Source organism: Podarcis vaucheri, assembly GCF_965113315.1.
Source record: "Podarcis vaucheri genome assembly, chromosome: 15".
NCBI lineage: Eukaryota > Metazoa > Chordata > Lepidosauria > Squamata > Lacertidae > Podarcis > Podarcis vaucheri.
The window spans coordinates 8,445,810-8,471,256 of record NC_138753.1 but is presented as its reverse complement, the minus strand read 5'-3'; the positions used below and the strand labels follow the sequence as shown (position 1 = coordinate 8,471,256).

At 45.8% G+C, this 25,447-nt stretch overlaps 1 protein-coding gene and 1 long non-coding RNA gene across 42 annotated transcripts in view; one reads left to right on the top strand and one right to left on the bottom strand.

Annotated features, from left to right (window-relative positions):
• MSI2 (musashi RNA binding protein 2) overlaps positions 1-25,447 on the top strand; it is a 410,358-nt gene that overhangs the window by 75,232 nt on the left and 309,679 nt on the right. The window lies entirely within an intron of this gene.
• Positions 10,681-15,229, bottom strand: LOC309519776. The gene is made up of 2 exons (XR_014214014.1): positions 14,582-15,229; positions 10,681-10,999 (listed from the first exon to the last, which is right to left on the bottom strand). It is a non-coding gene; the product is annotated as an uncharacterized lncRNA (long non-coding RNA).

The window sequence follows — 25,447 nt, the reverse complement described above, 5'->3', positions numbered from 1 at the left end:
TATAATTGCCGCTTGAGGCTCAAGTTTGCCTCAGTGGCAAAAAATGCCTGCCTCTGCTGAGACAACTGCAATGACTGCCTCAGTAGGCTGCCAGGCCACATTTAAGGTTTTGTTGTTGGTATACCAAACTCCTAATGTGGAATTTGAAACTTTCCCAGCTGCTGCACACTGGGTCAACATCTTCATTAAACTATCCACTGCTGCACCAAGGTCTTGTTCCTGGTCAGCCACTGCCAGTTCAGGCTCCCGCTAGTGTACATGTGAAATTAGGACTTATGGCCTCCGTGTGCATTACCTTACACTTGCTTATAATGAAATGCTTTTAAAAACCCCCACTATCTAATAATACAAAGGCCTGCCTAAACAGGAAGCTTCTTGCTATATGATAAAACGTCATGTAGTATGTTGGTTAACTGAGCCTCTTGGTGCATAGAGTTCCACAGTTTAGGTGCAGCTGCAAAGAAGGCATTTCCTCTAGTCATCTATGTCTGCACCATAGATCAGGACATAGAGAAGGGAGCTCTGCAACAGCTCTTCAGGCATAAGCAGGCTGTTGTGGAAGGAGGGTATTCCTGGACCTAAGCCAATCATGAGTTTAAAGTTAACGCGTAATAAGCAAATTGGTAACTAATGCAACCCTTGCAGGACAGGTGTAATGTGATCTTGTGTAAACAAGTGCCAGCCAGCATCCCTGTTGCTGCCTTCTGGACCAGTTGCAGTTTATGAAGACTCTTCAAAGGTTCAAATCCATGTGGAGATGAAATCTGCAGTCCCTTTGCTGTGGGCATATGTTTCAGGTGTGCTGATTCTTCAAGTCTGCTCTGCAAAACAAATTGAGCCTGAAATTCAAGCAACTGTGGGCTGTTTCAAGCCCTGCTGGCTTCAGTAGGACGACGTCAACCTACGTCCAATTACTTTGTTGTAAATGCTTTGTAGATTGATTGTCTTGCTGTTTTGGTGGGTTTGAGCGGACTTGCATTGGTTCACCCTCTGTCTGGCTTCGTGTACATTCCCGGGCTTGCTTTCATCCAGAGAGTGTTGAATGAAGCACTAGAGATCTGTTATGCAAAAGCAGGCTTTGCAACAAGCATTCATTTCTGTGTTGTTGTTGCTGCCTGTGGAAGAGTTCTAATCAGGTTTTCCCTCGGAAGTGGCTGTCTATGGAAGCCTGTAACGCTCTTCGCTAGCATATGATACAGTAGTAGCATGACATTTCAGATTTATTACGGGTTTTTTTGGTGTCTCTTTAAAGCCAGTCAGAATCTGGAATTACAAGAACGCTTTCTTCTCCTTAGCTGCATTGAAACTTCTTCGAGCTGGCATAAATCAAAAATATATTAAAAGGGCCAGCAAAACAGAATAAGGAACTTTTGAAAGGCTCGTGGGCTATAATTTAATGCTTGGCAGAGAAGATGAATTGGCTGTACTTATTTCTCTCTCCTTTTTGGCTGTATTTATAGTTGGAGAATACGGTGTGTTTAGCCTTGGTCTGAAGTTAAATCTGCATTTAGGTTTGTTGAAGTTCAGTAATTCAGGGGCTGATTGGGAAATACCCCAGTCCTCTTTCAGATGAATGGCCATTCCTTTATATTGCATAAAAGAGTCATAGGGCTGTGTGTGTGTGTGTGTGTGTGAGAGAGAGAGAGAGAGAGAGAGAGCGAGCGAGCGAGAGAGCGCTTCTTTCTGGTTGTTTTCTGTGGGAATGCACTGCCATGTCTGTTAAGGAGGGCCTCAAAAGTGGACACTCAGTTGATTGACCTCAACTGGGATGAAATTGAAAGCTGCCTTCAATGGCATAGATGCTGTTAAGTTCCCATCAACCCCAGGCAAGATGGCAAATGATCGGAGTTAATGGAAATTGCCCTACTATATCATCAAGAGGGCAGCAGGTTGTCCTCGTGTTGTCCTGCTGCATTGCGAAGCACTGAGCAACTTAGACTCATGGTACCTTAGGAACCCCCTGAACTCAATATCCCAGCTTGACTCAGATCACTTGCAGCAGTTTCATTGGTCACCCTCCGAGTTGGTGAGGCTCATTTGACACTGATACAAAACTGAGTCTTCATTGTCATGCTCTTCCAGTAGAGATTTAGCGGGTGTACTAACTTTCAAACATTAGCTGTAAACTTGTCTTTGCTGCCAAGCTTATGCATGCACTTAAGAAAATGTGGGTGGCGCTGTGGTCTAAACCACAGAGCCTAGGGCTTGCCGATCAGAAGGTTGGTGGTTCAAATCCCCGCGACGGGGTGAGCTCCCGTTGTTCTGTCTCAGCTCCTACCCACCTAGCATTTCGAAAGCACATCAAAGTGCATGTAGATAAATAGGTACCACTCTGGGAAGGTAAACAGCGTTTCCGTGCGCTGCTCTGGTTCATGAGAAGCGGCTTAGTCATGCTGGCCACATGACCCGGAAGCTGTCTGTGGACAAACGCCAGCTCCCTCGGCCTATAGAGCGAGATGAGCGTGCAGCCCCAGAGTTGTCTGTGACTGTACCTAACGGTCAGGGGTACCTTTACTTTTACCTTTTAAGAAAACATCTTCTTCAATAGCTAGCTGATGGTCCGTGACTTTAGATTTTTGCATTTTTAAAAAATTGTATAGCTATAATTGTAAATGCTTTGGGATTGTTTTTTTTAAAAAAAGAAATTGTGGTTTGCATGTATAGTACACATAGCCACATCCTCCATGACATCTATCTATCAGTGGCTACTATTTATTATATCAGTTGCTGGAAGTCACAAGTAAGGAGGATGCTGTTGTGCTCAGGTCCTGTTTTTCAGCTTCCCAGAGGAGGCGTCTTGTTGGCCACTGCAAGAAAGATCCTCTCACCCCTTATGGGACCCTACCTAACTGATCACTGTGCTCTGCAAGTGAGGGCTTCTTGCAGATGCCATCTTATCAGGAGGTTTGCTCTCTGTCGTCTTTTCCAAGTCTGCTGGAGATCTCTCTCTTCTAGCGAGCCTTTTAAGTGGAGTTCTCTCCCATTCTGCATTGCAATTGTATTCAGATCTTTTTAATTGTTTTACCTCTTGTGTGTTTGCCACACTGGGCTCCTTTGGGAGGAATATGAATCTAATTAACAGCCAGAAGAAGAAAACAGGGTTGCTCTTAGCTTGTACCTTGCCGCAGTTGACCATTCTCTCCTAAAACGTCTCTCTTTCTGTAGGTGGGTGGGCTGAGGAGTTTCTGGGTGCTCAAGGGCGGAGAAGGCAGGTCTCCCTTTTCCAGCCCGAGTAGGAGGTGGGAAGTGCGTGGGGAGGGGTTGTTAACTCAGGTTGTGTCCCACCACTTGAAAAGACTGGAGCACTGTACTTCCCAGGGCTGTCAATGTGGCTTTTCTTATGAATACTCTCCAACTTGCACAAAAGAACACATTGTGAATCTGGGCTCCGGTTCCATCTCCCCCTCTCCCCCCACCCCTCTCTCTCTCTCTCTGCTCCAGCTATTTCCCTAGGTACAATAGTTTTCATAATGTTCCGAGTTGTTACGTCCCTGCTGTGAATGGCGCGACTCGAAGCTACATGTAAACAGCTTTGTTGGCTACTTCTGGCTTCCCTTGCTTATATTGTACACCTTTTAAAAATGTGCTATCTCTCCCCCCTCCCCCCAATTCTTTCTCTCTCTCTCTTTTTCTTTCTCTCTCTTTGGATAATGGCAAAAATCCCTCCTTATGGGAAACGCTGTTGATAATACAAAAAGCTCTTTGAAAAGAGCTTTATCAGAGTACAAAGTACTTGGAATTGAAAACCCCTAGAGGGTTGCTTTTCTTTCTTTGCCCCCCCCCCTTGATTCACCCCCCCCCACCACAAATCATTCAAAAACTTGCAGTGGCTCAGGATCCGGGCAGCACCCTGCCCTATTTTCAGCTGATTTGCATGTTAGAGAGAAAGGAGTAATTGGTGTTTAACCAGAACAAAAGAGGATCTGTTTGCTAAAAAGAAAAAGGAATTCTTGAAGTAGACCCTAATGCATATACTGCCTTTGTCTCTGCTTTCATTAGGCATTGAATAGGATGCCCTAGTAATTAGAATGAGGAAGGCATTGCTTTGGTTTGAATGCTTCCCACCCCCCAGTCCCGCTCGCCCAAGCTAATTGGTTTGAAAATTATATTTGATGTGGTTCTCTGAGGGATGTTGGCACAACACCTCATTGGACACGGACATCTTGCACCTCCCCATTTAACCAGGAGAAAATGGGCAGCCCCTTTCCCCCACCCACTACCACCACCTCCACTTTCTTGGTCTTCTTTCCTAACCCTGTTTGTTTTCCCAGCTGAATGTGCATGGCTACTGTCAGACGGACTGGAAACCGCTGCCGCTTCTCGCCACTGTTAAAGGTGCTTTTAAAAAGGAGAGAGAGAATAGTGAACCCAGCCCTAGCCCTCCAGCCTGTAATCTTTCTAAGAACTTCATGCTTGAGCTGCATTTTGTGTGCATGTTTTGTTTTAGGGGTCAGGACCACACTGGCAGAGGCTGCGCAAGGAACACCTAAAGCCCGATGAGTGTATAATGCTTTACTACAGGCATGCACAACTCAAAGCACTCAGAGGGGACAATTTTTATAATATTATTTTTCCAAAGGGCTGTGTATTGCTTTCGTTCCCTCCCTCCCTCTCTCTTTTCATTAACTCTGTCTCTCTCTTTCTGCACCTTGTGGTTTGTACTCTCTTCTGTACCACCACAGGCCTCTGTTTTGAGACCCTGTGCTAATCCTTCCTCCCCCCACTTTCCTTCCTTGCACTTCATAGCACCTGCTCTGCAGCCAGGGAGGGATCTGGGCTCAGTGGTAGGGAGGACCTCCTTTGCATGCAGAAGGCCTGTGGTTCAAACACCAGCATCTCCAAGTAGGGCTGTCTGAGACCTGGAATTGCTGCTGCCAGCCAGTGTAGACAGTACTGAGCTGGATGGACCTCATGGTGTGACTCACTGCAAAGAGGTTTCCTACGTTCTCATGTTCCTCAGTGGTAGAGCACCCTCTTTGCATGCTGAAGGTCCCAGGTTTAATCTCTGACATCTCCAGTTATAAACGGATGACAGGAAATAGATTTTTTTTGGCCTGAGAACCCTGGAGTGTCCCTGTCAGAGTAGACAATGCAGAGTTAGATGGTCAAGTCATCTGCCCTGAAATATAGCAGTTCCCTGTTCTCTCTTTGCACCACTGCATCTTTTTTTTAGTTTTTGTTTTCCTAACAGCTGCAAATCTTTTATGCACCTCATTTTTGTTACCATCTTTCCTCCCACCCCATAGATCTTTCTGCACCCCACTATCTGTTTCCCCTCTTTTCTTGCCCCTCTGTATTTCTTTCCCCCTGACCTGCCTTTATTTCTGTCTGTGGTGCCTCTGTGCGATCTATCACTCTGGCTGTGCCTCCTCCTAATAATTCTCCATGGGGCTGAAGAATGGAATTGAGATATAAAATTGAATTCAATCATTCAATCCCTTTTGAGGCAGAGGCTCTGCAGGATTATGTGTGCTGACAGGTGGCTGGGCCCAGAACAGTAACTCGGGCAGAGACACAAGCAAGAGACTCTTCTCAAGTCAGATAGTTCTAATTGCTGATACTTTAAAAACAAAACCTTTCTGGGTGGAGTGTGCTTACATATTATATCAGTATTCAGGAATGGGGGCGGGGGAACTATGCCTCAGCTATTAGAGGTCTGTACAAAAAATGAAGCATTAAGCTCATATTTAAAATTGCCTCGGTGATGTCGATGAGCTGCTAAAGTCCTTTTTGAAGTGCAATCCCACTAGCTGGAACCTGTAACTGCACAATTATGAGTTGATATATGTGTGTGTGTGCGTGCGTAAAGCGGATGAATTATTCCAACTTAAATGTTGATCATTAAATTTACAGGATTAGGCTAAGAACTTAATAAAGTGTTGCTGTGTGATCCAATTATTTCTGAAGATTTCCCCGTCTGCCCGTGTGTCCCCCCCTTTTTTTCCTTCCAAGATTTTGTTTTAATTAAGAACTAGCTTAAAGGCCAGCCATGCTATAATAGGGCAGGAGGGAAGGAGAAAGAGAGAGGCTTTGCCTTGACCCCCTCGCGCCACCATGGAGCACACCTGAGCACTGCACCCCCCTCCCCAAGGGAAGAACCTGGTCTAACCCTAGCCCTTGTGTTGCCTGCCGCGATGGCTAATGTGCAAGAACTGAAGGTCATGTTTGAGCCACAGTGCCATTTGCACTCCTTTATGGCAATAATGTGGGGATTCAGTGTGGTTCTAGGAACCTTTATAATAGTAAGCCGCATTGGAGCTGTCCATTCCCTGAGCCGCTGCTTTTGCCGTTGCGGGGAGGTATCCTAAATGCCGCAACCACATGGGCCTTACCTACTAAGGTGGGCAGCTGACGGATGGCTTGCCCCATGCCTTCCCACCCATTGCTGGAGCCTTAGGACTCTCCTTTGTGGGCTCGCGCCTCCAGCCAAGCTGCAGGTTTCAATTCCTTTAAAGTGGGATACAGCAGACAGGCACCCAGAGGCCCAAACCCATGTTTTGAAAAACATAAGGAGAGCCCAGGTGCGTCAGGCCAGTGGCCCATCTAGTCCGGCTTCCTGTTCTCACAGTGGCTGACCAGATGCTTATGGGAAGCCAGCAGGCAGGACCTGAGCATCAGAGGACCCTGCCCTCCTGCTGGAGATTTGCTTCCTCTCTCTGTGCTGGTCCCGGGGGGGAAAGGTACTAATACCGTAGCCGAACTTCAGTCCAGAGTCACTAGCAGGGTAGACGATCACTAGATGAGACGCGAAGTCCGAAACAGGGAGCCGGGCGGGGGAACAGGCACACTGGGAGTGCAGATCTAGGTCTGGGTAAAGCAGGTACTCCACAACGACGTTGCTCCCGCAACCTGGGACCGGGCTGCCTGACCTTTATCTTCTTCTAAGGCCGGGGGCGGTCCCGGCCCCCAGGAGCCCCGCCTCTCCTGGCCTTAAGGCGAGCACTCCTCCTGGGAGAGACCAGTTCCCTTCGCCTCTCTGCCCTAAGCCTCTGCAGTTCAGGAGAGGCCGAAGGGTTACTGGGCCCCGGGGAAAGCTCACCTGTAGCCACTGAGTCTTCCAGCACCTCTGGGGCCAGAATGGTCTCACCTGGTGCCTGCCCCTGAGGATCTGGCACAGGTGCAGGCTCCTCAGCATCTAGGCCTTGCCCCAGTTCAGCCGGCCCTGGAGGCGGGGGCTCCTGTGCCGGCTGGGATTCCTCCGGTTCACTCTCAGACTCGGAATCCCAGGCCATCACACTCTCCTTCCTCTCTTGGACATCCAATGAAGTTTGACTGCTGGAAGATTCAGGACAAATAAAAGGAAGTACCTCTTCACACGGTGCATAGATAAAACAATGAAATCCACTCCCACACCGGGGTGGGGTGGGGTGGGGGCAGCGACGACCCTCAATCTGGATGACTTCAAAGGAGAGTTGGACAAATTCATGGCTGCCAATGGCTACCCACCACAGTGGGTGCCATGCTCTTCCTCTTCAGAGAGTAATGCTTCTGAATACCAGTTGCAGGAAACTTCAGGAGAGGAGAGGGCTTTTGTGCTCGGATCCTGCACACGGGTTTCCTACAGGCATCTGGTTGACCACAATGAGAACAGGATGCTGGACTCGATGGGTGCAGCAGGCTCTTCTTAGGTTCCTTATGGGAGCACAGCCACAACTCCCTGGAACCGGCGCCTGTGTTGATAGTACTTGAATTGTGGGGGGATGAGCACAGTAGAGAAGCTGACATAGTTGTGTGCGCCAAGAGTTCGTGTAAAATGCAGGTCCCTTTCTGCAAGTCGCAGGGCACCTGGCATGAGTCTGGTTTTGAATGTTTGTTAGAATGAACAATTGCACGCAATCCGCCCCCGCTCCAGATTCCCTTTTCCTCCAGAGCCTTGCTTATTTAGAATCTATCCAGGTTTGGTCCTCAAATTGTAAATTAACCATATGGAACTGCTTAGCTTCTAAGCAGTACACCTATTCTGATGATAGCTGTTAAGACTGTAATCCTCCTCCAAACCTGTTGTTAATGACCAGTTTGTTGTTCACTGGGGGCCTCTAGTTGCTCTAAAGCTGGCTGTTAGTTGCTTCAGAGCTACTTGGCTTGCTCTCTCTCCCATGTAAGGATACTGCTGTGACCTGTGCTTTAACGGTCTAATTGTTTTAAATGCCTTTTTATGCCTTCTCTCTCTGTTGCCTTTTCTTTTCATATGCATTGCAAACATCTCAGTTTTCCTGGTGTGTTGATGACTCGTTTCCCCCGCCCCCCATTCTTGTTTCCCCCCTTTATTTCTGTAATTTTAAGCTGATTTAAACTGTTTTAAATATTGTGTAATGTCGTGTTTTGGTATCAACGCTGCATTTTGGTTGTAATAACCTGTCCCGAGACCTTAGGCTGAAGGGCAGTTAATGAATGGTAAAAAGAACAATCCACCATAAGCCTAAATATATGTAATGAAAGCAACAGGTAAGACTCCCTGGGGAGAGCATTCTACAAGCAGGGAGCCACCACAGAAAAGGCCTGTTCTCGTGTTGCTACCCTCCAGACTTCACATGGAGGAGGCACACGAAGGAGGGCCTCAGATGATAATCAGAGGGTCTGGGTCAGTTCATATGGATAGAGAGGGTCCTTGAGATATTGTGGTCCTGAGCCGTTTAAGGCTTTATAGGTAAAAACCACCACTTTGAATTGGGCCTGAAAGCTAATTGGCACCCAGCACAGTTAGGCCAGGATTGGTGTAATATGCTCAAACCGTCTTGTTCCGGTGAACGACCTGGCCACTGAATTTTGCACCAGCTGATGTTTCTGTCGTGGTAATCTAACTTAGAGGTTAGCAGGAGATCCCAATTTAAAGGAAGACCGGAAATCGTCATCTTACTGGGAAAGTGAAATTATAATCTAGATCATTTTGTAGTTCTGTTGGAGGGTGTTTCATAGTGCCCGATCTCATGGTATGTACAAAATAAAAAAGGATACCAAACTGCATAAGGGATTTTCTGGTTTTGATTTACCTTGTATAGCTTGGACATTATTAGACAATTTTATATTCACCTCCTATACGCTCACTCCATGGGAAAAACGCAAGAGCCTGCTGCATCCGGTCACTGGCCAATCTAATCCAGCATCATGTTCTCGCAGTGGCCCTCCAGATGACGGGGGAAACCTTCAAGCAAGACCCGAGCAAAATAGCCCTCTCCCCTCTTGTGGTTTCCAGCAACTGGTATTCAAAAGTGTTGCTACCTCTGTAGAGGAAGAACATAGCCTCCATCATGGCAAGTGATGAAAGGAGGAGAGGACAGAACAGTATCTGAAATAGGTAGATAGATGCTTTGGCTGCCTGTATGCCGGATCTCCCCTTTATCTGGAGAGGCACTGCACAACTGGGCACAAGACCGAGAGTCACCCCAAATCTCTCCTCACATTCAACCCAACATAAATATTGGGCTATTAACTCCTGTCTCTGGGGTGGCCCTGGGAAGACATGGCATCCAAACTCTCTACACTGACTGCGAAATGGTAATAGCTAGCTTCATGGATCCCGGAGGCCATATTTTACCCATCTTGGTATTTCCTTTTAAATGAAAGTGTAAGAAATTAGAGAAAATATATTCATAGCCCTTGCAGGGGATGGGGGGAGGAGAGGGAGGAGGGATCGTGACCTCGAGGTTAAACGCTTTACCTCCAGATCATAAACTAATTGGGGAATATTAAAGTTAGAAGCAGCACTTAGCTTCTGTTCTAATTTATTTCTCATTTACCTCCCTACATCTTTTTCTTTCTTTTTTGTGTCTTCTGAATGCAAATGTAGCAGCAGCCTGGTTTATGGCTAACACTTAAAAATAACAGTGCAGTAATTAATGGCGAATTGCTGCGGAGATCCTACTGAAGTGCCAACCATCTCCACGATAATTTCAAATAAGCTCATCGTGGTCAACGCTATTATGTTAAATACCATTGAGAGCAATAACTGAGTGAGATTAGGCCATTGCTTCAAGGTGCAGAGGTACTTGTGAGCAGGCAGCAACTGCATTGTGTTAAGAATTGCCAATACGCAGTGCCATGTTGGAAGCAGCTCAGACCTTAGCCATCATTACATGGGCTTTGTGCTAAATGGAGACTCATTTATTTATATAGAGCCTTTGTACCCTGCTTTTCAGTCCAAATGGCTCCCAGAGTGGCTTACATATGCAGCCAATTAAAACATGGCAGTCCCTGCCTACAGGCTTACAATTTAAAATACACAACACACAAGGCAAAGGTACAGGGAGGGAAGAGGAAAAGCAGCAGCCGCCAACACAGGCACCAGTTCTTAGATAGTATTTCTTATAATGATCTATGGAAACAGTTCAGTGGTAGGGAGTGCCTTTTGGAGCTGGTCTTTCAGCAAAGTTGTTGGAATGAGGCTCTTGGAAAAGACCAGCAAGAGATCTTGGAGAGAGAGAAAATAAGGGGCCATAAAACACTTTTAAAATATCTAGCAGAAAAGGTTAACGGGTTTCCCCTGCATCTCCTGCCCCCCACCATCTTCATCTTGCTGCTCTAGTTTATAAGAAACAGCAGGACAAGGCAGGGCTGGGCTTCCGATCCTATTGATCTTCCACAACTGTTTAAACCTCGCCTGCAGCCGCTGGGAGGTTCTATCAGGAAAGCATGAGGAGCGGAAAGTAGATTCAGACAGCCTGTGGCTCCGGAAGAAAGGGGTCCTCTTTAAATATTTATTGCCCACGTCTCTAAACTTAATTGGTTGACACAGCAAGCAAGCGGCTTTTATTCTTTGGCGAGGGAGGACGTCCCACTGCAACACCGCCCTCTGTTTCAGGATGAAGTGAGGGCCCTCTTTGGCAGTGGCTGAAAAAGCAGTGGGGATCCGCATCCTTTGGACACAGCTGCCACCACTGTGGGAGGTTGAGAGGTTCCTGGTTTCTTCTCCCTCTAATTTTTTTTTTTTAAAAATCCTCTGGGTGATTGTAGATGGCTCCTGTGAATGACATCTGTCCCCTTGGCATCTCTCCCTGGTCACCTTGAGTTCAATAAAAAACGTAATTGATGTTGTGTCGGATTCTGTGCTTCCACTCTACTAATGGTTTTGAAACGAGGTGTTACGGAACCGGGTCCTAGCAAGGTAACATTCCTTGTTTGTGGCAGAAACCTGAACGTGACATGCGATCAGTTCCCAGGGCATGGTTTTGATGCCCACAATACAGCCACCTTGTTGAAGCAAAGGAAGTCTGGCTCAGGTCAATGCCTGAAGGGAGTGGTGGTGGCTGCACCCCAGCCCAATGAGGGGCACATGCATGTCCCGCGGCTGCTCTGCAGCTGCGCATCGTGGTGGCGGCAGCGCCACATGGAGGTGCTGGTTAAGGAGCGCCATACTTTCCTTGTCCCGGGCACTAGCAATCTATGCTATGCCACTGCCTGTAGATGCCATTTTATCAGGAGGTCCATTCTGCACAATATAGCAATTGGCCTTTAGTGTCTTGGAACTGGACCACTGGAATTCCCTCCCTGTGAATATTAGACCGGCTGTCTCTGCTGCCTGTCTATTGCCTACTGAAGACCTCTGTTTTCCTACAAGTCTTTTAAGTGGAAATCTTTCCCCGTCTGCATCTATACTGGAATTGTTTTAAAGACATTTTTATTGTTTTATCACTTGTTGGTTGCTGCTCTGGGCTCCTTTGGGAGGAAGGGCGGGATATAAATTTAATATCGAGGGAACAGGGACAGTAGCAATTTGTGAATACTTTTGTTGCAGCTGCTTTTGTTAGGAGTTTTATTGAAATAATTGCTTTAACGTTCTTGTATTGTCATGTTGTTTTTGTGTTGTAAAGCACCCTGTGGCCTTTTGAGAAAGGACAGTATAGAAATGTCTTAATAAAACAACAGACAAACAAATAAAAAACCCACAGTGCATGCAATAGGTACAAGATACCAAAGCTACTAGTATTTAAGAAATGCTTAATGTCCAATGACCAATCAACCCAAAAATGTTATTTCTGAAAATTAGTGTTAGGCAGTATTTCATTATGGCAGAAGCAGTAATTTTTGCTAGATGCTGAAAGGTGCAACCACAACAAAAGCACTCTCACAAAGGGGGAAGATACCTGCACTTGTTTTTAAAATCACTACTTATCAAAAGTCTACCACAAAATTAAATTAAGCATGGTCTGCTGTAGCAATTCATATAATGAATACCAGGACTTAATACTGCAAGGTTAAACTTAATTTAGAATAATTTTTATTTATTGTTACTGCTTGTTGAATTTTTTTAATTAACTTTCTTAATTTCTCTTAGCAGTCTTAATGTCTGCATTTTTAATATGTTTAATTTCTCTATTTCTTTTTTGATAAACCTTTCTAGTTGCATAATGATATTTGCACAATACTCCCCCCCTCCCCGAAAATGCAAGAGGGTATATAGTCTGATATTCTCAAAAGTTCAAATGCATGTGAGATAAGAACAGTTGCCAACGGTAATTGCAATTGGCGATCACACAATTGTCTAAATTTCCCACCCTTAATGGAAAATAAACCCTCGGACTCAGTTGAATCCTAGATGAACAGAATACAATTCTGCTGCAGTAATTGCACACCAGAGAGTCCCCTTTTGAATGCAGGGAATACACAGAATGATAATTTCAGATGCCCAATTTCAGCTGGTTGAAGGTGGGGCTGGTAGCTTAGGTCTGTGTACAGCTCTTACCTAGCAGCTGAAGGCAGCTGACTTTAATATGCCAGTAGGTGGAACAAAGAATGGCAGGCTAAGACGGCTGCTCTGAGCAAGACCTGCTTGCTTCTCAAGAGCCTTTTTGTTGTAAAAAATGGAGAATGTTTGAAACCACTGAAGAATCTTGATCTTGAGGCTGATTTCTTGGAAGAACCTCCTTAGAACAAAGAGAAGATCGCAAAGGCCACTTTGCTCAGGAACTAAACACATGGTTGACCAGTTGTTTGTTATTCACAATGTCGTTTAAACAAGCATTTTGAAGCAGGCCTTCAGCCTGTAACAGCCGTTTCTTAAATTCCAATGCTGTGGTCACTTTGCTCTTGTTTTAGTGTTGTAGCTGTATGTTGTGCATCCTTTCCTGAAATTGGATGTTGACAAATCTGCTGGATTTGAGCTAATTGGTGTCTTCATTGGGGTCAGTAACAAACCAAGATGTGCTAAAATGTCTGAGAATTAGCTCTCACTGAGATAACAGTGCAGAGTTTGCATATGGCGAGAGGTCAGGAGAAGAAGAAGTTTTCAGCAGATTGGTGGAACTCCATAACTTTAACAAACAAATCTGAAAATGGCAAACCTTTGCCAAAAGTCTTTACAAATAGGTGAATTATGTGAGCATAGAACATTAGCCTTAGTTAACAATTACCACCCTCCAAGCAGGCATAGTGAGACACTATTTTTTTGTTGCAGTTGCCAATTGTAATGGGGCTTTCTGTTTGTATAATTATTTTTGTACTGTAATTGATTTTTCTGTGTTTAATATTGAAATGCTGCTGCTGCTGCTGCTACAAGCAAACCAAGATGCAGGAAGTTGAAGATTTGGGTTTTCCCATCTCTAGGGTGGAGAGAAGCTTCAATTTTCCACCAGCCTGCCTGGTAGCATATCAGAATATCAACCAGAGCTGCATTTACTGCATGCTTTGGAGCCATAGGTTCCCAGGTTCAATCCCCTCCCCAGTTTAAAAGGATTTGCTAACACATAATGGGAAATACCTCTTTCCTTAACCCTGGAGAGCTCAAGGCCCATAAGGGATCTGAAACTTTAAAGTAGATCTCAATGTTTAAACAGTAGGAGTAGCTCCACCTTCAGAACAGGTGGACTGTCTTGCCTCAGGAGTGGTTAGGTAACCTTGTTTAGAGGTTTCTGTGAGGGCATAGGCATGCATTTGACTGGGGTTCCTTCAGTAGACGGTGTTCTGCTTGAGAGCAGCAGTGGGGAAAGCCCTGACCCTCTCAGCTAATTATGCCAGGGTTGTAGTTTCCTCCAAATCACACCCACCTGTCCCACATCTGATGTGGTGTCAGATGTGGCGAGAGTAAAGATGTGGCTGCCAAGGAACAATCAAGAATCTACCCTCTCAAGCCAAAGGTCCATCTCTCCAGCATTCTATTCTCACAATGGCCAACAAGATGCCTATGGGCAGTGTTAGAAACTCAGAGATATAAGCTAGGTCAGGGTTCGGCAAACTAAGGCCTGTGGGCCGGATCCAGCCCAATTGCCCTCTGGATCTGGCCCACGAACAGCTCCCTCCCTCCTTCTTCCTGACTTCTCTCCGCCCTGTGAAGGAAGGGGGCTGGGCTTTGATAGGAAGCCTCGCCATTTGCTGACCCCAGTCCTAGGTTATGGTCGCCACAATGGCATGTCTGTGAATTCTATGATTCTATGATCTCCGCTGCATTGCTCAATTGTAGCTTGCTCTTACAACAGTTCACTTGCCCCAGTATGCAAGAAGGAGAAACACACACAGAGTGGAAGTGGAAATGATGTTAACTATGGGCTAAGGCAGAAGTTTTTGAACTGTGTCCTGTTAGCGCCATTGGGGTGGCCTGTGGAAAGGTTGCAGCACAGCCCATTATATCTGTCCTTTGCCCTGCACTTACTTTCCTTGATGTGATGATGGACCGCGTGCGAATCAGCTGGCTCAATGGAGATGTCAATTGCCAACCTGGTGCCCAGAAAACTGCGCAGTCGCAGTTGGACCCATGCCAGTAGCAAAACTCACCCAGTACCCGGGGAATTTCGATCACGGTTGGGAAGCTCACAAGCAGGACTGGAGCACAACAGCACTCTCCCCGCTTGTGATTCCCAACAACTGGCATGGATGAAGGTGTCTGGGAAAATGTTGGTTCTCGCGAGAAGTTTCATAGGAAGTGGAGGCTCGCCAATGGCTCCAGTCCCAGTTTGCTGCTCAGCACTGTCAGGGCGGGCTTTGAATTTGTCTCCTGATGTCATAATGATGTCCGGTGATTGACAGTTGGGTGGCCTCTCCTGCCTGTTGAAAATGGCCTGCAGATGGTAGGCCAGGTCTTGATCTGAGCCCACCCCTTTGTCAGAGCAAAAGGCCAAACTGGATGGATGTGTGAGGTCTTTTCTGACACTATTTCCTTTACTACCTCCGCAGCTTTTAAACTCTCCAGATCTGAGTGGGTCTTTAAAAGGCTGAGTCATGTTTACTAGCACTTGTTCTGTGTCCCAGATAAAGCGCCGTTGAGTGCTGCTTTTTAGTTAGCTGAAGTTATTTTTCAAAGGCACACCTCCGTATTGTGGAAACCACAAGTAACCGGGCATGTTGGTGGTTTGCTTTTGTCTTTTTTGCTTTTTGCGAACACCTGTTTTTATTTTTGTTTGTGGACTCCTGTTCACTTAAAAGGATGGTGGTTTAGGCAAATCGGCGTTGGGTTTTTTTTTTTAAAAAATGAAAATGAATGAAATTGATTTCAACTTCTCAGAGGCCGGTGGGATAGGATAGATAATAAATGGCCCATGTATTATGGCTTTTAAAAAAATCAAGATGTTCTAGTTTGGGCCTGACTCCCTGCTGTCCTTCCTTTAACTTTGAAAGTAAGTGAGTGTGCCCTCCTGTAAAACTCCTCCTTGTAATATGGACCGTTAAGGAAGAGGCATTAAAAATAAAATCAGGCTGTGCCAAAGGAAGGAGAAGAGCTTGTCAGATTAAATTTGGACTCTGCAGTGATGGCAGCAGATGTGTTTGAGTTGTACAAAAGGGTCATTATTAATGCTGCCACCTTCCCAGGACAGACATTTGCAAAAAAAAAAAAGCTTCATTCACTTTTATTGTGTTTTTGAACATGGGCTTGAAAAATGCAGGGTTGAGAGCATTGAGGAGGGTTTCAGGGCTGGCTGACAACCGTGGAAGATGCAGTGTTGGTTTGAGAGCTATGCTAGTGAATCCGTGATGCCCAGGTGGCCTGATGAAATAGAGTCTGTCGAGGGAGGTTTCAGAATAGAGCTCAATGGTGGTACATCTGGTTTGCGTGCAGAAGGTCCCAGGCTCAATCCCTGGCATTTCCAAGCTGGGCTGGGAAAGATTCCCTGCCTGAAAACCTGGAGTGCTGCTGCCAGTCAGTGTAGACAGTTTTGAGCTAGATACTTGCATTCTGACTTGGTGTAAGGCAGCTTCCTATGTTCCTATGATAGCCTCAACTTATGTTTGTTTACGCCTAAAGATGAGTGCTACTCAAATGGTATAGTGATCAGGAGACCTGTGTTAGAACTGACGCTGTCAAAATGGCAATTTGGTCTAAGAGCCTCTGCTTATACGATAGGATAAAAGGCAACGTCACCTTTCCAGCTTCCTTGGAGACAAGAAAATAAGAAGAGTTTGCTGGATCTGACCAGTTGCCCATGTAGTACCGCATCCTGTTCTCGCGGTAGCCAACCTGATGCCTGTGGAAAACCTGCAAGCGGACCCCAAGCACCAGAGCACTCTTCCCAGTTATATTTTCCAGCAACTGGCATTCAGGAACATACTGCGTCCAAAAGTTTAATTCAGTAAGAAAAAGATGAATGAGCTAAGATTTACTTCTAAGGATGCTCCTAAGGATTCTCTGAAATGTGTTGGGCTGTTTGTGGCACTCCTGAGAACTCTCTCTTGGTTTTGCTAGTAGCCATTGATAGCCTTGCCCTCCGTGATTTTGTCCAAAACCTCTTTTGAAGACATCCAACTTGGTGGCCATCCCTGCCTTCTGTCGGAGGGACTTCCAAAATAAACTTGTTCACTGCCTGAATAAGTTTTCATCTGTCCTGACTCTTCCAGTATTCAGCTTTGTTTGTTGTTGTTTAGTCGTTTAGTTGTGTCTGACTCCTATTGACCCCCTGGACCAGAGCACGCCAGGCACTTCTGTCTTCCACTGCCTCCCACAGTTTAGTCAAACTCATGCTGGTAGCTTCGAGAACACTATCCAACCATCTCATCCTCTGTCGTCCCCTTCTCCTTGTGCCCTCCATCTTTCCCAACATCAGGGTCTTTTCCAGGGAGTCTTCTCTTCTCATGAGGTGGCCAAAGTATTGGAGCCTCAGCTTCAGGATCTGTCCTTCCAGTGAGCACTGAGGGCTGATTTCCTTCAGAATGGATCGGTTTGATCTTCTTGCAGTCCATGGGACTCTCAAGAGTCTCCTCCAGCACCATTATTCAAAAGCATCAATTCTTCGGCTTTGTTAGATGTGCACAAGTTCTAGTGGTATGAGAGAAAAACTCTCCTCTATCTTCTTTCTGCATGCCATGCGTAATTTTATATCATGACAAACCGTTAACCCCGCTACTCCAAGCCTTCTATAGAAATAGGTTTCTGCTTCTTTCCTCTCCCCACGCCCCTTCTTTGTCTGTGGCTTGCAAAGCAGAGAACGCCTCCCTGCCGCTTCCTTTCCTTCAGAGCCACTTGCAATGCACCTGGCTTAATCCTCAACAGGTGGTGAGGGTGGAAAGGCAAGCAGCTTCACAGGGCCTGCAGCCTCGCCTCACAATTCTTTGAAAAATAAAGGAGTTGGAGAACCTTATCCACAACCGCTTGTTCCAGAGGGCCTCTTGAAACAGTGAGTGAAAGGTGGTGGAGCATCTCTGTCTCCATCTTCTTGGCCACTTTTTTCATGACAGGTCCAGGTCCATAATAGACTCGGTAGACCTAGGTCGCAGCTTAGTGGTGGAGCACCTATTCTGTATGAAGAAACTCCCAGGTGCCTGGTATCTCCAGGTACTGCTGGAAAAGACATTTGTCTGAAACCCTGGAGACAGTCTCCAGCAGTTAGTCTACTAGACCAAGGTTTCCAAAACTTCTTCAGTTCAGTACTCTTCGGGTTGCATCAAACGTTAGTCATACTCAGAGTAGACTCACTGAAATTAATAAACATGACAAAGTTAGGTCCATTGATTTCAGTGAGTCTACTCTGAACTTCTTTGGATGCAACCTCTCATCTTTCATGGTCCATGTAATAGCTCTGGGTTGTTATTCTTCCTGTTTTACAGATGAAGAACAGAGCATGAGTCTAGGTTGCCCAGCGCCTCTTACAATATATTCCTGTATGTGTTTACACAGAAGTAAGTCCCACTGTGCTCCTAAGTAAGTGTGCATAGGATTGCAGCCTTAGTGATTTTTTAATTTTTAATTTTAGATTAAAAAGACTGAAAGAGGATTTGAACATGCATATCACAAGTCTAGACTTTGGCTAAGTTTGATGTGAAGCGAAGAACAAACTTTGGCTTCATGTTAGGATTTGTTTGGAGTGAGACAAACCACAATCCCCAGTTGAGATGTAACAGTAAACAGGGCTCTGTGGGTTGTTGCTCCTGAGGGTAAGACGGATGCATTCAAGTAGGAGCCTTCTGTGCATGCACGGTAAACCGTTAATTGTGGTTTACTGTGACATGCAACCACCGCCTTTTATACTTTGACATGATGAATGAATAGACCGTCTGCATCCGGCGTTCTGCCTTGGTTGGTGCAAGGGCTCGTGTGCCAGCAGATGTGCAGTGCTGTGCAACAGATTAACCCAATGCTACAGTTGCACTAGTGGAAATTCATTGTGCAGCAGGTTGCACAAAGTTGACAACATTTCACTAGCGCAAACCATTTTGCTGGCGGAGTAAGCAGACCGCTAAGGGATTTTCACATTGGATACAAACAGTTAACTTGAATTATTTTACTCCTCACATTGGAGGCTGGGTCTTCCTTGTCAAATTTTAGGCATTTTGGACTTTGGGAGCCTGACAATTCACTAAACTGAAATGTGTATTCATTCCACTGTAAAATACCCTCCCCTGTATTTAACACCTTCATCTCCTTGCTTGCTACTCTGAGAGCACCTCTCTTTCCTCTTTGGATGTTAAAATGCCTAGTCATGTGGAAATGAAATATATTCCTCTATGCTTCCCTCCCCCTCCTCCCTAAGCTCTGTTTAATTTTTAAATACTCCCCTTTATTGCTGCAGCATAAAGGAGAAATTTTTAGACTATGGAGAGAAGTGAATGTGACATTCTGTTCCGTATTAAAAGTTAATTTAGGGCAGGATTGAAAGTCAGGACATGGGCCTGTCTCTGTTGCTTCCCCTTCTTGTAATATAATTGACCCCTTCTGCGAGATTGGCAGTTCTACCATGGAGGGCTAAGTACATTGGGGCACCTGCGGCAAGAGCAGGAGACACCGTTCATTACGGGCATGAACTTTATCTGCTTGGGAGAGTGCGCCCAGAGATCTTGTCCTGATTGGGGCTTGTCTTCGTTTGTCCTCTCTGTTACACTTTGGCGCACCTGTGCAACCGTCTCTTGCACTGCTTGGCATTTTGGCCTTGCTTTGCACAAAAAACAAAGCCATCACCACCTTCTTCTTCATTCTCTTCTCTCTGTACTCTTAAGACAAGCGCTGCTGCATCAGACAAATGGTCCACACATCCCTCTTCCAGGAAAGCTCTTGTCCCTCAGCACCTTGTTTTCAGAGATACACTGTCTGTGAACATGGAGGCTCTGTTTAGCCAAAATGGATGAAGCCTGAGAATTCTTCTTCCTGAAGAATTCCCTTTTACAGAATTCCCTTTTACAGCCTTCTGTAGGTGACTAAGGTGCGTGTGTGTACCCCATCCACTTGCATTTACGGAAAGGGCCATGGGTCAGTGGTAGAGCACATCTTTGCATGCAGAAGGTCTCAGGTTCAATCAAGAGCATCTCCGGGTAGGTATTGGGCAGACCCTGCTGGAAACCCTGGAGAGACGCTGCCAGGAACTGTAAATAGTATTCGTCTCACTCCGCATAAGTCAGCTCCCTGTGAAAACAAAGAGCTTAGCACAGGGTAGCTGAGGGTACACATGACCATTGCTTTAGCTGAGATTACTCCATTGCAGAGGGTTGGACACAGGGTCTCTCCCCTCTAAAAAAGAATTAGGTTTGAAAGAAGCATTGTATTATAACCAGTAGGGGGAATTTGTTTTGTGTGCAGTGGCAGTGTGTGTGTGTGTGTCTTTGTGTGTTACCCATGACCTCTGATTTGCAAATGTGCCCATGGCCGCCTCTTCTTGCTGGCCGCTAATAAAAGTTTTTTATAGTTTTGACCCTGCCTTCCAGAAAAGGTGTTAACTCCTCTGCTGGCCACGAACACCCCAACTGCCAGCTGCCTCTCCCCTTCAGAAAAGGCATATTATGGGTCATCCTGGCAGATGTAAGAAGAGTCCTGCTGGATTAGGCCAGGGGCATATCCTGTCCTCAAAGTGGCCAACCAGGTGCCTGCAAGGAGCCTGCAAGCAGGACTTGAGCACAACAGCACTCTCCCCTCCTGCCATTTCTGCCAGCTGGTATTCAGAAGCATTCCTGCCTCTTCAGTCTTTGATGTTTCAACATAGTTATGCTCAAATGATGGTTCCTTGGAGAGTGTTACCAGGTTCTGTATTGTTTCGTTCAGTATGACTGTAAATCCACTTTGTACTGTATGATACAAGATGAAGCCATTCCTGTACCTGCAAGGCCAAAATACATTATTTTTAGGAACTTGCTGAAACACATTATTGGCTTGGAGAGGTTTATATTACCTCAGCGGTAAACCTTGTATGGTATTCTTTTTTAAAAAACCAACCAACAAACCGCACATACCTTTGATGGCACTTTTTTGCAGACAGCCAACTCCTCTGTTTTTTCAGCAAAGCATTATGCTTGTTAAACCCTACATGAATATGCCAGCAGGTTATTACTTGTTGAAAGTGCAATATCTGGCATCAACTAGTTTTTAATCTAAGGGTTAATTCTGTTAACTATGAAGTCAGCTACCCAAGAGTGGCCTGATCTTTGCCAAGGTCGTGCATCCTCTGATTGGCTATGTAGTTCTGAGGGAGTTGTCCTCTGTATGTTTAGTTGTATGTCTCCCTGCTTTGTTCAAGGCCTGAACTGAAAGACATAACTTTTCTGTTCCTTTCTTGTCAAATTAGACACTCTTTTTTGTTCAGTCTGCTTAGTGAAGTGTTATCAGGTATTTTCTCTCCGGACTCCAGCTGCATTACTTAAGTGACTTCGCTAACATTGCTGCCAGTGGTAAGATGCTTTGTTTTGTTTCAAATTTATTCTCGGAAGTAACTACAACTGCACCTGCTTCAGGGCACATCGTGGTTTTCCTTCAACGAACTTTGCAGATAAATACGACACAGTTTACCAGCCCACGCACTTGCCTTGCCAGCATGTCCTGGAGGAATAATTATCCCGCGAGTGACTAAGGGTGTGAAGGTAGATGCATAATTCAAAGGGTAGCCGCTGTAGAGTCTTCACAACCAATGTGAGCACAGCTTTGCAGCCTGGGTTACAAGCAGGTCACCCCCTCATTCTGCAGTGAAGCACTTAGAAATCCCCTTTTGCCAAAGTGATGTGTCAGTCCTCAAGTCTTGTTTCTGCAGGAACAGAGGAAGTGGTCTCATGCTGAGTCAGTTCATCTTAGTGTTGTCTACACTGACAGACAGCAGTTTTGCAGGATTTCAGGCGGGGCTCTCTCCCACTACTTCCTGGCAATGCCAGGAATTGAACCCAAGACCCCCTGCATGTACAGCAGACACTCCACCAGTGAGAGAGCAACCTTCCTATTGCCATTCAGTCTTCTTTAATTTTAAAGCCGCACGTTTGCGCTTGCATCTTACTTATTTATTAGAGCACCTGCACTTTACCTTCTAGCAGGAATGCACCACTCGGCGTGGCTTTGCAATTTGACAAAAGTTGCAGTTTCATTAAAATGGAACAAAGCAATTACAAAAGAAAAGGGGTCAGCAGTTTAAAAAATCCCATAGAAATGAATACATTTATGCTGCAACTTAGAAGAAAAAAGACATTTACAGCCATTTTAATATGTGCGTAATTGCTCTGGAGATCTTAGCAGAGTGGAGGAAGAGAAGCAACCTGGTCATGCCAGGGGGGTGGCCAAGAAGCATCCACCTCTGCCTGAAACTCCAAAAAGCCTCTGCCAGTTAGCGTGGAATAATGTTCTGGTTGCGTATACGGCTTAAGCCATGTGTAGTCGTTCCCCCTGCTCCACTGAATAGTTTTGTTTTTTCCTGCTTGCTTGAGACTGCAAAACTAGGGTGGTGTGAATGGGTTATCAAGGATCTGGTGGGCTGCACCTGGCTTGCCAAGCATTGAACCTAGGGCCTTCTGCATGCATAGCTTGTGCCCCGCCATTTAGCTACAGCCCTGCATTTTTACATTGCTGTTCCACCATTGCATTTTTATGAAGAGATGTGGGGTAGGGGTGAAGGCAAGCCAGTTTTCTTGGGGAGTGGGGGAGAGAGAGAAAAAAAACCAGGCATAATTTTTGCCATAACTGTGGAAACGTGGCTAGATCAAACACAGCAGGTGGCGAAGGAACTCAATCTGGGCAAAGCAGCGGTGCTTTCAGCGCAATCAAAGTTAAGTGCAGAAATTTAATTAAATGGAAGCAAAGCTGGCTGAAACTTTCTAGAAGCAGAAGTGCATTGTCAGATTCGACAATTATTTCAAGGAGCACAATCTGCAGATGGTGTCTAATTGATAAATTAAGGTTCTTGGGCTCTAATCTGCCGCTGTATGTGTTAAGGCTTGTGTGTTGTTTTCTTCGAAATCTTTATCCTTTAAGTCGGCATCTGTCTTGGGGGAAACAGTTTTGGATCAAAACCTGGTGCCCTGATCCACATTTGCAGCTCTGCGTGAGCAGGGGGCTGGGGGACCTGCATCAGGCCAGGGCATAGCAACATTCTTGGCTATTCCCGTGGAGAGGGAACCCATGAGGACCTCCAGTGTGTAGCCTTTCGCAAGCTTAGCTGTGCATCGAAGGTTCTGCTCCATGTCCTCCTGACGTCTGAATTTTGGCAGACAGATATGAGAAGCTGAGGGCATCTGTGGTCTCCAATTCTCTCCCTAGGGAGGCCCACTGGGCTTCTTAATTGCTCAGTTTTCGCTGCATGGTGAAAGCCATTTATTTGTTTATTTATTGGAAGGCCTTTGGAGAATTTGGCAAGCTGACTGGTATTACTGCTACACTTTCTTCACTGCTTGGCTTATTTGGGTTACATTGATGTGTTGGCTTTAAAGAAGGTGCATTGTTTTGTCAGATACCTTTCTTTGTTTCAGTTTCTGTTAGCTGCCTTGGCTTTCTTCAGCATCAAAGACAGGATATAAATACGTTGTTATTATTAGTGGGTTTAAGCCGTAGCGGCATTTGCGTAAATGATAATAACAATGAAAATAAGAATAATACTTTTGGCATTGGTGTTATTATTAGTATTTGTGCATTGAGTGCTTAAGGGTCCATTGCTGTTTTGACACCTGTGCACCCAGTTCTGCATATGGATGTGTTTGGCCCTGCAGACCCAGCATCTTCCATGCAACCTACTTAAAAAGTGAACAGAACACTTAAAAAGAAAAACGCCCCAGTGAATCTCAGGTATTGTTCTATGTGTTTGTTTGGGATTCTCCTCTCACCAATGGGCAATCTAGATCTACCATTCAAATACTATAGCAATAGTCTGCAAGCTCCCCCCCCCCCCGCATACCTGCCATACATTCAAAGCACATTGCCTCCCCCCGACCCAAAGAATCCTGGGAACTGCAGTCTGCCCATCACACAGCTACAAGCCCCAGCACCCTTAACAAACCACAGTGTTCTTTAAATGTACGGTGTGTACAAGGCACTTTTAAAACCACATCTCCTCCTTCAGGGCAAAAGCAGATAGGCCATTGGCTTGATCCAACAGGTTATCTAGTCCATCAGTGGCCACCCGTCAGGCACTTGCGGGGAACCCGTTAGCAGGATCCGAGCACAGGAGCATTCTCCCCTATGTGGTTTCCAGCATATGCCCTTCAGAAGCATTACAGTGGTACCTCGGGTTAAGAACTTAATTTGTTCTGGAAGTCCGTTCTTAACCTGAAACTGTTCTTAACCTGAGGTACCACTTTAGCCAATGGGGCCTCCCACTGTCGCCGTGCCGCAGCAGCACAATTTCTGTTCTCATCCTGAAGCAAAGTTCTTAACCTGAGGTACTAATTCTGGGTTAGTGGAGTCTGTAACCTGAAGCGTCTGTAACTTGAAGCATCTATAATCTGAAGCGTCAGTAAACCTAGGTACCACTATACTGCCTCCAACCAAGGAGACACAGAGCATGGCCTCCATGGTGAGTAGTCATGGATAACCTTATCTTCCATGAATTTTTGTCTTTTAAAGCCATCCAGGTCGGTGGCCATCACTACCTCCTTATCTTCCTCCTCCTGCCCCATAGCTCCCCATCCACCCCACACATCTGAAATGCTTGTAATGTCTAGCTCTGTTTATGACACTCAAGAAATACTTAAAAAACAACAACTGACAGACACAGCTCAGTTCAGTAAAAATGCGTAATGCATATATTTATACTTTTACAAGTGTCCATAATGCCAGAAGAAGAGGGTGTGTCTATGGAGGAGCGGGGGAGAGAGGGAGATTATGCAGAGCGGGGGAATTAGACGCTCTGTGTGGGAGAGTGAGGAAGTCCTGGGAACAGAGGCAAGCAAAAAGTCCCAGACATCATAATCAGGCCACAAGGGCAGTGGGCAGAGTGGACGGGAGTAAAGGAGGGAGAAATTAAGCTACATGGGAGGTCAAGTAAAAAAAGGGAGGAGTGGAGAGAAGAAGGAATTGCGCCCGTTAACCATGTTCCTGAATTATTGTGCTGGAGAAGCAATCATCACACTTCATTCAACCAATACCAGCTCCTCCCACCCTGTCACCAGCTATTACAGCATTGCTCACCCCCACTTTCTCCATGATGTGTAACAAACTTTATGAATGATATATAGAGGCGACTGCGGGGATGAAAGCATTGAGCAGCACTTCAGACAAGTTTGTTCTGGCAGGATGCCGTTAATCTCTAAAACCACCTATTTATTATGGTGGCTAACAAAACAGAAATATCAAACTATTGCAGGGAACTGTTTTGGCTTCTGGTGAAAATGGTGCCCGTCATAGAGCTTTGAGGCGCTCACTTGTTCCTAAGACCTCCAAAGTAGGTCCGTGGGGTAGGGCTTTTAGAACCGAGGGTGTGGGAACCTCTGGCCCTCCAGATGTTGCTGCACTCCAGCTCCCATCAGCTGCAGCCATCCTGGCCCTATGGTCAGGGATGATGGGAGCTGCGGCCAAGCATCACCTGCAGGGCTACAGGAACCATTCTCCTAAAGGCAATATGCAATTGCAGATATTTGTAGTTACAGGAAGTGGAGAGCGGGAGGCTGTTGGCTTCATTCCCAGTTTCTGGGCATCCCAGAGGCATCTGGTTGGCTGCTGTGAGAAACAGGGCCCTGGGCTAGATGGGCCATATATCTTGTGATCCATTGTTGTCCAACAGCACGTCTCTAACAGGGTTCATGCTCCACCATGCTAGCTGAGACAGTTTTCACTGGAGATGCCAGGAATTGAGCCTTCTGCCTGCAGAGCATGTACCCTTCCGCAGAGCTAAATCATATTAGCATATGTGTATCATGG